Raw genomic sequence first — 16648 nt, 5'->3', positions numbered from 1 at the left:
TTTTTCAATTATCTTGTCAATTGATGACCAACCAAGAACACTGCGCATGACTACAACAGAAGAACCATATCTCCGCCTTAAAACAATCCTTGCTGCTTTGTTCTGTGCATTCTACAGCCTCCTGACTTCACTAGATGACGCATTTCCCCAGACCACCGAACAATAGTTCACCTGACTCTCAACCAATGCCTGTGTTATTTGCTGAAGGATTTTCCCTGGTAAATATTTAGCTATCCTTCTGATTATGCATGCTGTTTTAATATTTTTTTTTGACATAGATTAGTTATTTGAGACGACCATGATAAGCAGTTGTCTAGCTGCACTCCCAGTAGTTTGGTTTCTGCCACTTCTTCAATTTGTACTCCTCCCATACTTAATTGTATCCCATGCTGTTTTGGCCTTTTCCTAGTGGAATGGACCAACATAACTTTGGTTTTCTTGGTGTTTAAAGCAAGTTTTTTTTGGCAAACCCATTTCCTGATAATCTTCAAATCTCCTTGCAAAGCTTGCTGTACCTGTCGAACCGATTGTCTTGCTGCATAAATTGTAGAATAATAATAATAATATAATATATCCCATTTAGCAGACGCTTTTGTCCAAAGCGACTTACAAGTCGGCTGGGGCCACTACTTTTACATATGGGTGGCCCCAGCGGGAATCGAACCCACGACGCTTGGCGTTGCAAGCGCCATGCTCTACCGACTGAGCCACACAGGAGAATCATCTGCAAATATAGTAGCTTAAGTTTCAACCAAGGCATAGGGAAGGTCATTGGTGTATATTAAGTAGATAAGTGGCCCAAGGCAGCTGCCCTGCGGTATTCCACAGTTTAACACATTAGGGGAAGAACATGAACCATTGACATAGGTGGACTGTTTCCTGTCAGTTAGATATGACTGGACCCAATTCAATGCTACCTCCTTAGAGGTAGGAGAGAGGAGGATGGAGAGGAGGATGGAGAGGAGAGAGAGAAGGATGGAGAGGAGAGAGAGAAGGATGGAGAGGAGAGAGAAAGAGAAAGAAGAGAGAGAGAGAGAGAGAAAGAAGAGAGAGAGAAGAGAGAAATAAAGAGAGAAGAGAAAGAGGAGAAGAGAAAGAGAAAGAAAGAGGAGAAGAGAAAGAGAGAAGGATGGAGAGGAGAGAGAGAGAAGGATGGAGAGGAGAGAGAAGGATGGAGAGGAGAGAGAGAGAGAAGGATGGAAAGAGGAGGATGGAGAGGAGAGAGAGAGAGAATGATGGAGAGAGGAGGATGGAGAGGAGAGAGAGAGAGAAGGATGGAGAGGAGAGAGAGAGAAGGATGGAAAGAGGAGGATGGAGAGGAGAGAGAGAATGATGGAGAGAGGAGGATGGAGAGGAGAGAGAGAGAGAAGGATGGAGAGGAGAGAGGCTACCCTGCTGTCTCCTGTTAATTATCATATTAGTTTTTCCTTTATTTGATTCTCTCTCTTCCCAGATCCACAGCCAATTAGTTCTCTCTGCTACACTTGTTTAACAGTGATCTCTCTCCTTTCCTCTCTGCTACACTTGTTTAACAGTGATCTGTCTCTCCTTTCCTCTCTGCTACACTTGTTTAACAGTGATCTGTCTCTCCTTTCCTCTCTGCTACACTTGTTTAACAGTGATCTGTCTCTCCTTTCCTCTCTGCTACACTTGTTTAACAGTGATCTGTCTCTCCTTTCCTCTCTGCTACACTTGTTTAACAGTGATCTGTCTCTCCTTACCTCTCTGCTACACTTGTTTAACAGTGATCTGTCTCTCCTTTCCTCTCTGCTACACTTGTTTAACAGTGATCTGTCTCTCCTTTCCTCTCTGCTACACTTGTTTAACAGTGATCTGTCTCTCCTTACCTCTCTGCTACACTTGTTTAACAGTGATCTGTCTCTCCTTTCATTCTGCTACACTTGTTTAACAGTGATTGTCTCTCCTTTCCTCTCTGCTACACTTGTTTAACAGTGATCTGTCTCTCCTTTCATTCTGCTACACTTGTTTAACAGTGATTGTCTCTCCTTTCCTCTCTGCTACACTTGTTTAACAGTGATCTGTCTCTCCTTTCATTCTGCTACACTTGTTTAACAGTGATCTGTCTCTCCTTTCCTCTCTGCTACACTTGTTTAACAGTGATCTGTCTCTCCTTTCAAACAAGGAAGGGGAATAGATGATACAGTAAACTGGAATAGAGGAGAAGTCTCTCTAAAAGAGAGGAGAGGAGAGGAGAGGATGTCTGGAACGATTCTCCACTGGTTCTCCATACATCTCAAACTCTGTCTCACACGCACAGAGAACCAGAATAGTTATGTTACAAGGAACAACACGTTTTCAGCCAGCTGTGAAGAATGCACAAAGATGCATGAACAAACCCCTGTATCACACTGAGAGGAGAGAGAGGCACTCAACACACACACAATATTAAACACACGGAAGCACACAAACACACAACGCAGTTTCCTTACACTCAACCACACACACACACAAACACACAACGCAGTTTCCTTACACTCAACCACACACACACACAACGCAGTTTCCTTACACTCAACCACACACACACAAACACACAACGCAGTTTCCTTACACTCAACCACACACACACACACACACACACACACACACACACACACACACACACACACACACACACACACACACACACACACACACAGTGAAAAACGTGAGTCTTGATTCTCCCAGAGACATGAAATGTGAGACGGGACTGGAGCAACATGTTTCTTCTCCTTTGTCCTGATAAATGTCACCACCAGGGGAAGTGCTGTTGTCTTTACTTCTACATCTGATGGTAAACTACTGAAATATTCATCTACACTTCCTCTCCATCCCAGTCTCTCTTCACTTCTCTCCCTACAACCACAAGACTGAGATTAATGGAGTGTGTGTGTGTGTGTGTGTGTGTGTGTGTGTGTGTGTGTGTGTGTGTGTGTCCTGTGGAGAAAGGGGGGTAAGATGCATGTGTTTATTCAAATTTATCAATGCAAGGATGTGTGTGTGTGTGTGTGTGTGTGTGTGTGTTATCCTCTTATGGAGAAGGGGTAGGGGGGGAGAGAGAGACAGAGATGCATGTGTTTATTCAAATTTATCAATGCAAGGATGTGGAGAAGGATAGAGGGGTAGAGGGAGGGAGGAGCAGAGAGCAAGAGAGAGGCAGAGAGAGACAGAGAGAGAGGCAGAGGTAGAGGAAGGGAGGAACAGAGAGCAAGAGAGAGACAGAGAGAGAGGCAGGGGTAGAGGGAGGGAGGAACAGAGAGAGAGAGAGACAGAGAGAGGCAGAGAGAGGCAGGGGTAGAGGGAGGGAGGAACAGAGAGAGAGAGGGGCAGAGAGACAGAGAGAGAGGCAGGGGTAGAGGGAGGGAGGAACAGAGAGAGAGAGAGAGAGAGAGAGAGAGAGAGAGAGAGAGACAAAGAGAGAGGCAGGGGTAGAGGAAGGAACAGAGAGAGAGAGAGAGACAGAGAGAGGCAGAGAGAGACAGAGAGAGGCAGAGAGAGACAGAGAGAGACAGAGAGAGGGGCTGGGGTAGAGGGAGGGAGGAACAGAGAGCAAGAGAGAGGCAGAGAGAGAGGCAGGGGTAGAGGGAGGGAGGAACAGAGAGAGAGAGAGACAGAGAGAGAGCGAGACAGAGAGAGAGGCAGGGGTAGAGGGAGGGAGGAATAGAGAGAGAGAGAGAGACAGACAGAGAGAGGCAGAGAGAGACAGAGAGAGAGGCAGGGGTAGAGGGAGGGAGGAACAGAGCAGAGAGAGAGAGAGAGAGGCAGAGAGGGAGGCAGAGAGAGAGAGCAGGGGTAGAGGGAGGGAGGAACAGAGAGAGAGAGAGAGAGAGAGAGAGAGGCAGAGAGAGGGTCAGGGGTAGAGGGAGGGAGGAACAGAGAGAGAGAGAGAGAGAGAGAGAGAGAGAGAGAGAGAGAGAGAGAGAGAGAGAGGCAGGGGTAGAGGGAGGGAGGAACAGAGAGAGAGAGAGAGACAGAGAGAGGCAGAGAGAGGCAGAGAGAGGCAGAGAGAGACAGAGAAAGGCAGAGAGAGACAGAGAGAGACAGAGAGAGAGAGGCAGGGGTAGAGGGAGGGAGGAACAGAGAGCGAGAGAGAGACAGAGAGAGGGGCAGGGGTAGAGGGAGGGAGGAACAGAGAGAGGCAGGGGTAGAGGGAGGGAGGAACAGAGAGAGACAGAGAGAGGCAGAGAGAGAGGCAGGGGTAGAGGGAGGGAGGAACAGAGAGAGAGAGAGAGAGAGAGACAGAGAGAGAGAGAGAGGCAGGGGTAGAGGGAGGGAGGAACAGAGAGTGAGAGAGAGACAGAGAGAGAGGCAGGGGTAGAGGGAGGGAGGAACAGAGAGCGAGAGAGAGAGACAGACAGAGAGAAAGGCAGAGAGAGACCCCTGATAGATACACACCCTGATAGATAAACATGTGCACCAAAATAATACCAAAACGTACGCTAGTGTTATTGACATCCAAAAAGCATTTGATTCTATTTGGCATACAGGACTGTTCTACAAAGTTATTGAAAGTGGTGAAGGGGTAAAACATATGACATAATTAAATCAATGTATACTGGCAATACGTGCAGCATCAAAATTGGTAAGAAAATAACAGAATTCTTTAACCAAGGGCTCACCAGGGTTGCAATCTGAGCCCTGCACTCTTTAATATTTACATCAACGAATTGGCCACTATTCTAGAAAAATCCTCAGCCCCTGGTGTTAGTCTCCACAGTTCAGAGGTTAAATGCCTGCTCTTCGCAGATGACCTATGCCTGCTGTCACCCACAGCACATGGCCTACAGCAGAGCCTGGACCTGCTAGAACAGTACTGCCAGACCTGGGCCATGGCAGTAAACCACAAAAAAAGACTCAAATAGTGATTTTCCAGAGAAGATTCAGATATCAGGGAATTAGACCAAAGTTCTCAATTGGTACAAAATATAGAGAGTACAGCACGCACTACAATTACATAGGCCAGACAAAATGTCTGTTTAACGCCCCCTCAGAAAAGTGTCTAGCGAGCGGTAGCCTCACTGTAACAGTCCTTTACCGCCTTGTCCTCGGCTATATGGACACGAACAACAGGATGAACATTACAGTGCAGACTGATTTTCACATTATTATTAGGACACGAATTAACACAAATTAACACTATTCACATGGAATAATGCATTCCATTAAACAGCATATTCACAAATTAACAATTATGAATAATGCATTATTAAACAGTATCACAAATTAACCTACTTAATTGTATAACAACACAAAATTCAACAACGATTGACAGTAATTGTAATCAAATTAAAAATGTTGATGCATAATAACGAGTTCATTGCCTGAATGCATCTCTATAGCCTGGGCTTTAACAAAATATTCGTACAAATAGGATTAGGTCCTCCCATAGTCTAGGGCCTTGTAGAAACAGGGTCATTAAGTTAGGTTCTGCCAAATGAACACTAGGCACTGGGAAAAAATACATACATCCAGTCAGAGTTTAACCTATCATCATAGAAATAAAAATGTTCATTACATGCACAATTAGAAGCATCAATCTATATAGAGAGAGCGTGACTAAATTCGAGCCCAGTAACTTTGCTCAGCGCCTGCTCCTTCGATTGTCTCGTCTGGCTGCCAACGAACAGCCCCCACCTGCTGATCTGCACCGTGTCTGTCCGTGGCTCTGGCGCGCCGCTGGACATGCTAGCTGTTCTCCGCGGCGCGTCAGACGCGATCCGTCGTGGTGTTTTAAACGGTTGGCCTACTACTCCTGGTGGTACCGGTAAACATGTGCGTTGTGACTTAAATCACATGGACACATGCATTCGATTTCATCCATCATCTTGACTTCAATTTGGTCGTCCAACATACTATCAGCTTACACTGCGTCTCCGCTGATGACTAACCTGATCTCTGGCCAGTCAATTGGTTTAATTACATTGTTGTTTCGTCTATTAAATCGCTTCTAATAGAGCTGAAAATGACGCCATAACCATGAATTTAACCGATTGTGTGTTTATAATGAGGGGCGTCCCACGTTGAACCTGGACACATAAATAGTAGGAATATGCGCTGGCTTCAGCCGTGACGGCACGAGAGAGAAATGAAACATCTGCACGCCGCCTGTAGGTGCGAGCGCGTGTGTTTCTCTGTCCAATCCGAGGCTGGAACATGATCCCAGTGGGTGATCGGGGTCTGTTTGGTGTCTTGGCATCAACTTGGGGAAGCCTCAAGGGAGAGCAGTCAGTGCATTATAAACAAAGAGCCGCATATACTGGCCAAGAAATAACACATCAGATGTTTTTTCAGGTTGTGGAGAAAAGTGAGGCATCTGTTAAACAGTAAGTCAACTTTGTCCGGACTAATTGAATGTGTCATTTAACCAATTGCACTTTATGGCAGCGAGTTGTGGTGTCCACTTGCAAAACAAGATTTCACCAAATGGGACAAACACCTCATTGAAACCCTCATGTAGAGTTCTGTAACAACACCTCGTTGAAACCCTCATGTAGAGATCTGTAACAACACCTCATTGAAACCCTCATGTAGAGTTCTGTAACAACACCTCATTGAAACCCTCATGTAGAGTTCTGTAACAACACCCCATTGAAACCCTCATGTAGAGTTCTGTAAGACAACACCTCATTGAAACCCTCATGTAGAGTTCTGTAACAACACCTCATTGAAACCCTCATGTAGAGTTCTGTAAGACAACACATTGAAACCCTCATGTAGAGTTCTGTAAGACAACACCTCATTGAAACCCTCATGTAGAGTTCTGTAACAACACCCCATTGAAACCCTCATGTAGAGTTCTGTAACAACACCTCATTGAAACCCTCATGTAGAGTTCTGTAAGACAACACATTGAAACCATGTAGAGTTCTGTAACAACACCTCATTGAAACCCTCATGTAGAGTTCTGTAACAACACCTCATTGAAACCCTCATGTAGAGTTCTGTAACAACACCTCATTGAAACCCTCATGTAGAGTTCTGTAAGACAACACATTGAAACCCTCATGTAGAGTTCTGTAAGACAACACCTCATTGAAACCCTCATGTAGAGTTCTGTAACAACACCCCATTGAAACCCTCATGTAGAGTTCTGTAAAAACACCTCATTGAAACCCTCATGTAGAGTTCTGTAAGACAACACATTGAAACCATGTAGAGTTCTGTAACAACACCTCATTGAAACCCTCATGTAGAGTTCTGTAACAACACCTCATTGAAACCCTCATGTAGAGTTCTGTAAGACAACACCTCATTGAAACCCTCATGTAGAGTTCTGTAACAACACCTCATTGAAACCCTCATGTAGAGTTCTGTAACAACACCTCATTGAAACCCTCATGTAGAGTTCTGTAACAACACCTCGTTGAAACCCTCATGTAGAGTTCTGTAACAACACCTCATTGAAACCCTCATGTAGAGTTCTGTAAGACAACACCTCGTTGAACCCCTCATGTAGAGTCCTGTAAGACAACACATTGAAACCATGTAGAGTTCTGTAACAACACCTCATTGAAACCCTCATGTAGAGTTCTGTAACAACACCTCATTGAAACCCTCATGTAGAGTTCTGTAACAACACCTCATTGAAACCCTCATGTAGAGTTCTGTAACAACACCTCATTGAAACCCTCATGTAGAGTTCTGTGAGACAACACCTCATTGAAACCCTCATGTAGAGTTCTGTAACAACACCTCATTGAAACCCTCATGTAGAGTTCTGTAACAACACCTCATTGAAACCCTCATGTAGAGTTCTGTAAGACAACACCTCATTGAAACCCTCATGTAGAGTTCTGTAACAACACCTCATTGAAACCCTCATGTAGAGTTCTGTAAGACAACACCTCATTGAAACCCTCATGTAGAGTTCTGTAAGACAACACATTGAAACCATGTAGAGTTCTGTAAGACAACACATTGAAACCATGTAGAGTTCTGTAAGACAACACCTCATTGAAACCCTCATGTAGAGTTCTGTAAGACAACACATTGAAACCATGTAGAGTTCTGTAAGACAACACCTCATTGAAACCCTCATGTAGAGTTCTGTAACAACACCTCATTGAAACCCTCATGTAGAGTTCTGTAACAACACCTCGTTGAAACCCTCATGTAGAGTTCTGTAACAACACCTCATTGAAACCCTCATGTAGAGTTCTGTAAGACAACACCTCGTTGAACCCCTCATGTAGAGTCCTGTAAGACAACACATTGAAACCATGTAGAGTTCTGTAACAACACCTCATTGAAACCCTCATGTAGAGTTCTGTAACAACACCTCATTGAAACCCTCATGTAGAGTTCTGTAACAACACCTCATTGAAACCCTCATGTAGAGTTCTGTAAGACAACACCTCATTGAAACCATGTAGAGTTCTGTAACAACACCTCATTGAACCCCTCATGTAGAGTTCTGTAACAACACCTCATTGAAACCCTCATGTAGAGTCCTGTAAGACAACACCTCATTGAAACCCTCATGTAGAGTTCTGTGACAACACCTCATTGAAACCCTCATGTAGAGTTCTGTAACAACACCTCATTGAAACCCTCATGTAGAGTCCTGTAAGACAACACCTCATTGAAACCCTCATGTAGAGTTCTGTGACAACACCTCATTGAAACCCTCATGTAGAGTCCTGTAAGACAACACCTCATTGAAACCCTCATGTAGAGTTCTGTAAGACAACACCTCATTGAAACCCTCATGTAGAGTCCTGTAAGACAACACATTGAAACCCTCATGTAGAGTTCTGTAAGACAACACCTCATTGAAACCCTCATGTAGAGTTCTGTAACAACACCTCATTGAAACCCTCATGTAGAGTTCTGTAACAACACCTCATTGAAACCCTCATGTAGAGTTCTGTAACAACACCTCATTGAAACCCTCATGTAGAGTTCTGTAACAACACCTCATTGAAACCCTCATGTAGAGTTCTGTAACAACACCTCATTGAAACCCTCATGTAGAGTTCTGTAACAACACCTCATTGAAACCCTCATGTAGAGTTCTGTAACAACACCTCATTGAAACCCTCATGTAGAGTTCTGTAACAACACCTCATTGAAACCCTCATGTAGAGTTCTGTAAGACAACACCTCATTGAAACCCTCATGTAGAGTTCTGTAACAACACCTCATTGAAACCCTCATGTAGAGTTCTGTAACAACACCTCATTGAAACCCTCATGTAGAGTTCTGTAACAACACCTCATTGAAACCCTCATGTAGAGTTCTGTAACAACACCTCATTGAAACCCTCATGTAGAGTTCTGTAACAACACCTCATTGAAACCCTCATGTAGAGTTCTGTAAGACAACACCTCATTGAAACCCTCATGTAGAGTTCTGTAACAACACCTCATTGAAACCCTCATGTAGAGTTCTGTAACAACACCTCATTGAAACCCTCATGTAGAGTTCTGTAACAACACCTCATTGAAACCCTCATGTAGAGTTCTGTAACAACACCTCATTGAAACCCTCATGTAGAGTTCTGTAACAACACCTCATTGAAACCCTCATGTAGAGTTCTGTAACAACACCTCATTGAAACCCTCATGTAGAGTTCTGTAACAACACCTCATTGAAACCCTCATGTAGAGTTCTGTAACAACACCTCATTGAAACCCTCATGTAGAGTTCTGTAACAACACCTCATTGAAACCCTCATGTAGAGTTCTGTAACAACACCTCATTGAAACCCTCATGTAGAGTTCTGTAACAACACCTCATTGAAACCCTCATGTAGAGTTCTGTAACAACACCTCATTGAAACCCTCATGTAGAGTTCTGTAACAACACCTCATTGAAACCCTCATGTAGAGTTCTGTAACAACACCTCATTGAAACCCTCATGTAGAGTTCTGTAACAACACCTCATTGAAACCCTCATGTAGAGTTCTGTAACAACACCTCATTGAAACCCTCATGTAGAGTTCTGTAACAACACCTCATTGAAACCCTCATGTAGAGTTCTGTAACAACACCTCATTGAAACCCTCATGTAGAGTTCTGTAACAACACCTCATTGAAACCCTCATGTAGAGTTCTGTAACAACACCTCATTGAAACCCTCATGTAGAGTTCTGTAACAACACCTCATTGAAACCCTCATGTAGAGTTCTGTAACAACACCTCATTGAAACCCTCATGTAGAGTTCTGTAACAACACCTCATTGAAACCCTCATGTAGAGTTCTGTAACAACACCTCATTGAAACCCTCATGTAGAGTTCTGTAACAACACCTCATTGAAACCCTCATGTAGAGTTCTGTAACAACACCTCATTGAAACCCTCATGTAGAGTTCTGTAACAACACCTCATTGAAACCCTCATGTAGAGTTCTGTAACAACACCTCATTGAAACCCTCATGTAGAGTTCTGTAACAACACCTCATTGAACCCCTCATGTAGAGTTCTGTAACAACACCTCATTGAACCCCTCATGTAGAGTTCTGTAACAACACCTCATTGAAACCCTCATGTAGAGTTCTGTAACAACACCTCATTGAAACCCTCATGTAGAGTTCTGTAACAACACCTCATTGAAACCCTCATGTAGAGTTCTGTAACAACACCTCATTGAAACCCTCATGTAGAGTTCTGTAACAACACCTCATTGAAACCCTCATGTAGAGTTCTGTAACAACACCTCATTGAAACCCTCATGTAGAGTTCTGTAACAACACCTCATTGAAACCCTCATGTAGAGTTCTGTAAGACAACACCTCATTGAAACCCTCATGTAGAGTTCTGTAACAACACCTCATTGAAACCCTCATGTAGAGTTCTGTAACAACACCTCATTGAAACCCTCATGTAGAGTTCTGTAACAACACCTCATTGAAACCCTCATGTAGAGTTCTGTAACAACACCTCATTGAAACCCTCATGTAGAGTTCTGTAACAACACCTCATTGAAACCCTCATGTAGAGTTCTGTAACAACACCTCATTGAAACCCTCATGTAGAGTTCTGTAACAACACCTCATTGAAACCCTCATGTAGAGTTCTGTAACAACACCTCATTGAAACCCTCATGTAGAGTTCTGTAACAACACCTCATTGAAACCCTCATGTAGAGTTCTGTAACAACACCTCATTGAAACCCTCATGTAGAGTTCTGTAACAACACCTCATTGAAACCCTCATGTAGAGTTCTGTAACAACACCTCATTGAAACCCTCATGTAGAGTTCTGTAACAACACCTCATTGAAACCCTCATGTAGAGTTCTGTAACAACACCTCATTGAAACCCTCATGTAGAGTTCTGTAACAACACCTCATTGAAACCCTCATGTAGAGTTCTGTAACAACACCTCATTGAAACCCTCAGGTAGAGTTCTGTAACAACACCTCATTGAAACCCTCATGTAGAGTTCTGTAACAACACCTCATTGAAACCCTCATGTAGAGTTCTGTAACAACACCTCATTGAAACCCTCATGTAGAGTTCTGTAACAACACCTCATTGAAACCCTCATGTAGAGTTCTGTAACAACACCTCATTGAAACCCTCATGTAGAGTTCTGTAACAACACCTCATTGAAACCCTCATGTAGAGTTCTGTAACAACACCTCATTGAAACCCTCATGTAGAGTTCTGTAACAACACCTCATTGAAACCCTCATGTAGAGTTCTGTAACAACACCTCATTGAAACCCTCATGTAGAGTTCTGTAACAACACCTCATTGAAACCCTCATGTAGAGTTCTGTAACAACACCTCATTGAAACCCTCATGTAGAGTTCTGTAACAACACCTCATTGAACCCTCATGTAGAGTTCTGTAACAACACCTCATTGAAACCCTCATGTAGAGTTCTGTAACAACACCTCATTGAAACCCTCATGTAGAGTTCTGTAACAACACCTCATTGAAACCCTCATGTAGAGTTCTGTAACAACACCTCATTGAAACCCTCATGTAGAGTTCTGTAACAACACCTCATTGAAACCCTCATGTAGAGTTCTGTAACAACACCTCATTGAAACCCTCATGTAGAGTTCTGTAACAACACCTCATTGAAACCCTCATGTAGAGTTCTGTAACAACACCTCATTGAAACCCTCATGTAGAGTTCTGTAACAACACCTCATTGAAACCCTCATGTAGAGTTCTGTAACAACACCTCATTGAAACCCTCATGTAGAGTTCTGTAACAACACCTCATTGAAACCCTCATGTAGAGTTCTGTAACAACACCTCATTGAAACCCTCATGTAGAGTTCTGTAACAACACCTCATTGAAACCCTCATGTAGAGTTCTGTAACAACACCTCATTGAAACCCTCATGTAGAGTTCTGTAACAACACCTCATTGAAACCCTCATGTAGAGTTCTGTAACAACACCTCATTGAAACCCTCATGTAGAGTTCTGTAACAACACCTCATTGAAACCCTCATGTAGAGTTCTGTAACAACACCTCATTGAAACCCTCATGTAGAGTTCTGTAACAACACCTCATTGAAACCCTCATGTAGAGTTCTGTAACAACACCTCATTGAAACCCTCATGTAGAGTTCTGTAACAACACCTCATTGAAACCCTCATGTAGAGTTCTGTAACAACACCTCATTGAAAACCTCATGTAGAGTTCTGTAACAACACCTCATTGAAACCCTCATGTAGAGTTCTGTAACAACACCTCATTGAAACCCTCATGTAGAGTTCTGTAACAACACCTCATTGAAACCCTCATGTAGAGTTCTGTAACAACACCTCATTGAAACCCTCATGTAGAGTTCTGTAACAACACCTCATTGAAACCCTCATGTAGAGTTCTGTAACAACACCTCATTGAAACCCTCATGTAGAGTTCTGTAACAACACCTCATTGAAACCCTCATGTAGAGTTCTGTAACAACACCTCATTGAAACCCTCATGTAGAGTTCTGTAACAACACCTCATTGAAACCCTCATGTAGAGTTCTGTAACAACACCTCATTGAAACCCTCATGTAGAGTTCTGTAACAACACCTCATTGAAACCCTCATGTAGAGTTCTGTAACAACACCTCATTGAAACCCTCATGTAGAGTTCTGTAACAACACCTCATTGAAACCCTCATGTAGAGTTCTGTAACAACACCTCATTGAAACCCTCATGTAGAGTTCTGTAACAACACCTCATTGAACCCCTCATGTAGAGTTCTGTAACAACACCTCATTGAACCCCTCATGTAGAGTTCTGTAACAACACCTCATTGAAACCCTCATGTAGAGTTCTGTAACAACACCTCATTGAAACCCTCATGTAGAGTTCTGTAACAACACCTCATTGAAACCCTCATGTAGAGTTCTGTAACAACACCTCATTGAAACCCTCATGTAGAGTTCTGTAACAACACCTCATTGAAACCCTCATGTAGAGTTCTGTAACAACACCTCATTGAAACCCTCATGTAGAGTTCTGTAACAACACCTCATTGAAACCCTCATGTGAGTTCTGTAACAACACCTCATTGAAACCCTCATGTAGAGTTCTGTAACAACACCTCATTGAAACCCTCATGTAGAGTTCTGTAACAACACCTCATTGAAACCCTCATAATAAAGTGTGTGGCGTGGGGTATGGTGTGTGTGTGTGGTGTGGGTATGGTGTGAGTGTGGTGTGGGTATGGTGTGGGTATGGTGTGTGTGGGGTATGGTGTGGGTGTGGTGTGTGGGTATGGTGTGGGTATGGTGTGGGTGTGGGTATGGTGTGGGTGTGGTGTGGTGTGTGGGTATGGTGGGGGTGTGGGTATGGTGTGGGTGTGGTGTGGTGTGGGGTATGGTGTGGGTGTGGGTATGGTGTGGGTGTGGGTATGGTGTGGGTGTGGTGTGGGTGTGGGTATGGTGTGGGTGTGGTGTGGGGTATGGTGTGGTGTGGGTGTGGGTATGGTGTGGGTGTGGGTATGGTGTGGGTGTGGTGTGTGGGTATGGTGTGGGTGTGGTGTGGGGGGGTATGGTGTGGGTGGTGTGGTGTGTGGTGTGGTGTGGGGTGGTGTGTGGTGTGGTGTGGGGTGGGGTGGGGTGTGGTGTGGGGTGGGGTGTGGTGTATGGTGTGGGGTGGGGTGGTGTAATAACACCAAGTAAAACTGTCATTGTTCTAAATATCCATGAACAAACTTCTTATAGCTTATCAGACACACGTTTGGGGTTACAATTAAAAGTTAAGGGTTAGATTTAGGGGTAGTGGTTAGGATTCTGGATGGGAATCAATTCCCCACAAGTATAGAAATATAACATTGTGTGTGTGTGTGGTGGTGTGTGTGTGTGTGTGTGTGTGTGTGTGTGTGTGTGTGTGTGTGTGTGTGTGTGTGTGTGTGTGTGTGTGTGTGTGTGTGTCTTCTACTGTCACCACTGGGGAGATGGAGGGATGGAGAGGAAAGGCAGAGAAATGCCAAGAGAGGAAGGAGATGGAGAGATATAGGGATGATAAATGCCAAAGAGGTTCATTTGAGATGGAGTGTTCAGAGTGCTATTCATCTTCTACTTCAACTGAGAGATGGAGGATGGAGAGGAGGCAGAGGGATGCCAGAGAGAGAAGGAGAGGGAGAAGAGAGAGAGGGAGGAGAGGGAGCAGAGAGAGAGGAGAGAGGAGAAGAGAGAGAGGAGGAGAGGGAGAAGAGAGAGAGGAGGAGAGGGAGAGAGAGAGAGAGGGAGAGGGAGGAGAGAGAGAGAGGAGGTAGGGAGAAGAGAGAGAGGAGAGGGAGAAGAGAGAGAGGAGGAGAGAGGAGAAGAGAGAGAGAGAGATAGGAGAGGGAGGAGAGAGAGAGCGAGGAGGTAGGGAGAAGAGAGAGAGGAGGAGAGGGAGAAGAGAGAGAGAGAGGAGGAGAGGGAGAAGAGAGAGAGAGAGAGAGGAGAGGGAGAAGAGAGAGAGAGGAGAGGGAGAAGAGAGATAACAGGAGAGGGAGGAGAGAGAGAGCGAGGAGAGAGAGAAGAGAGAGGAGGTAGGGAGGAGAGAGAGCGAGGAGGAGAGGGAGAAGAGAGGAGGAGAGGGAGAAGAGAGAGGAGGTAGGGAGAAGAGAGAGGAGGAGAGGGAGAAGAGAGAGAGAGGGAGAGGGAGAAGAGAGAGAGAGGGGAGAAGGGAGAGAGAGGAGGAGAGGGAGGAAGGAAGAGGAGCCATAAGAAGGAAAGGGAATGAGAGGAGGTGGTGTGACAGAGAGTGAGTGAGTGAGTGAGTGAGTGAGTGAGTGTGTGAGTGAGTGTGTGTGAGGTAGAGAGGTTACCATCTGTAGGCTGTCTCTACTGCAGCACCACCTGGCTCAATCAGACTGGCTAGCAAAGGCTAATGAACACACCTGTCCTCTCCTGCGCCAACAAACCATCCTCTCGCAAGCCAAGTCCCGGCCCATTTCCCTCAGTCAGAAGGCTGTGTCAGGGTCAGTCCCACTACAGGCTGCAGCAGCACCAGACCTACACAACCTGGCAGCCTGGGGAGAAAACTTTACACACTTCTAATGAAGAAGGAAAATATGGCTGGAGTCCTACATGGCTACCTACTTCGTATGTAGTGCACTACTTCTGCCATTTGGGACTCAATCAACCTACAACTTCACATTACAGTCACGTCCAATGAGGAAATTCAAATCTCATCTAAAGGTCAAAGGTTATTGACATCATTTGACTTAAACGTATTCTCTTCTTGTTGGGAATTCATCCGGCAGATATCAGCTGAGAGGTAATTGGGGTGTGTGATGACAGAATCTCTCTGTGTAATGACAGAATCTCTCTCTCTGTGTGTAATGACAGAATCTCTCTCTCTCTGTGTAATGACAGAATCTCTCTCTCTCTGTGTGTAATGACAGAATCTCTCTCTCTGTGTGATGACAGAATCTCTCTCTCTGTGCGTAATGACAGAATCTCTCTCTCTGTGTGTAATGACAGAATCTCTCTCTCTCTGTGTGATGACAGAATCTCTGTCTCTCTGTGTGATGACAGAATCTCTCTCTCTCTGTGTAATGACAGAATCTCTCTCTCTCTGTGTAATGACAGAATCTCTCTCTCTCTTTGTGTAATGACAGAATCTCTCTCTCTCTGTGTGATGACAGAATCTCTCTCTCTTCTGTGTAATGACAGAATCTCTCTCTCTGTGTAATGACAGAATCTCTCTCTCTCTGTGTAATGACAGAATCTCTCTCTCTCTCTCTGTGTAATGACAGAATCTCTCTCTGTGTAATGACATAATCTCTCCTACTCTTGTAATGACAGAATCTCTCTCCAATGACAGAATCTCAAATCTCTCTAAAATGACAGAATCTCTCTCTCTCTCTGTGTAATGACAGAATCTCTTTGACTGTAATGACAGAATCTCTCTTCTCTGTGTGATGACAGAATCTCTCTCTCTCTGTGTAATGACAGAATCTCTCTCTCTCTGTGTGATGACAGAATCTCTCTCTGTGTAATGACAGAATCTCTCTCTCTCTCTCTGTGTAATGACAGAATCTCTCTCTCTCTGTGTGATGACAGAATCTCTCTCTCTCTGTGTAATGACAGAATCTCTCTCTCTCTGTGTGATGACAGAATCTCTCTCTGTGTAATGACAGAATCTCTCTCTCTCTCTCTGTGTAATGACAGAATCTCTCTCTCTCTGTGTAATGACAGAATCTCTCTCTCTCTCTGTGTGATGACAGAATCTCTCTCTCTCTGTGTAA

At 44.2% G+C, this 16648-nt stretch overlaps 1 pseudogene; it reads right to left on the bottom strand.

Annotated features, from left to right (window-relative positions):
• Positions 1-16648, bottom strand: part of LOC135531536 (armadillo-like helical domain-containing protein 3) — a 69960-nt pseudogene that overhangs the window by 4382 nt on the left and 48930 nt on the right.

The sequence above is a fragment of the Oncorhynchus masou genome, unplaced genomic scaffold (assembly GCF_036934945.1).
Source record: "Oncorhynchus masou masou isolate Uvic2021 unplaced genomic scaffold, UVic_Omas_1.1 unplaced_scaffold_1630, whole genome shotgun sequence".
NCBI classification, from domain to species: domain Eukaryota; kingdom Metazoa; phylum Chordata; class Actinopteri; order Salmoniformes; family Salmonidae; genus Oncorhynchus; species Oncorhynchus masou.
Note: the sequence above shows the minus strand (reverse complement) of the source record. Positions and strands in the feature narration are given on the sequence as shown.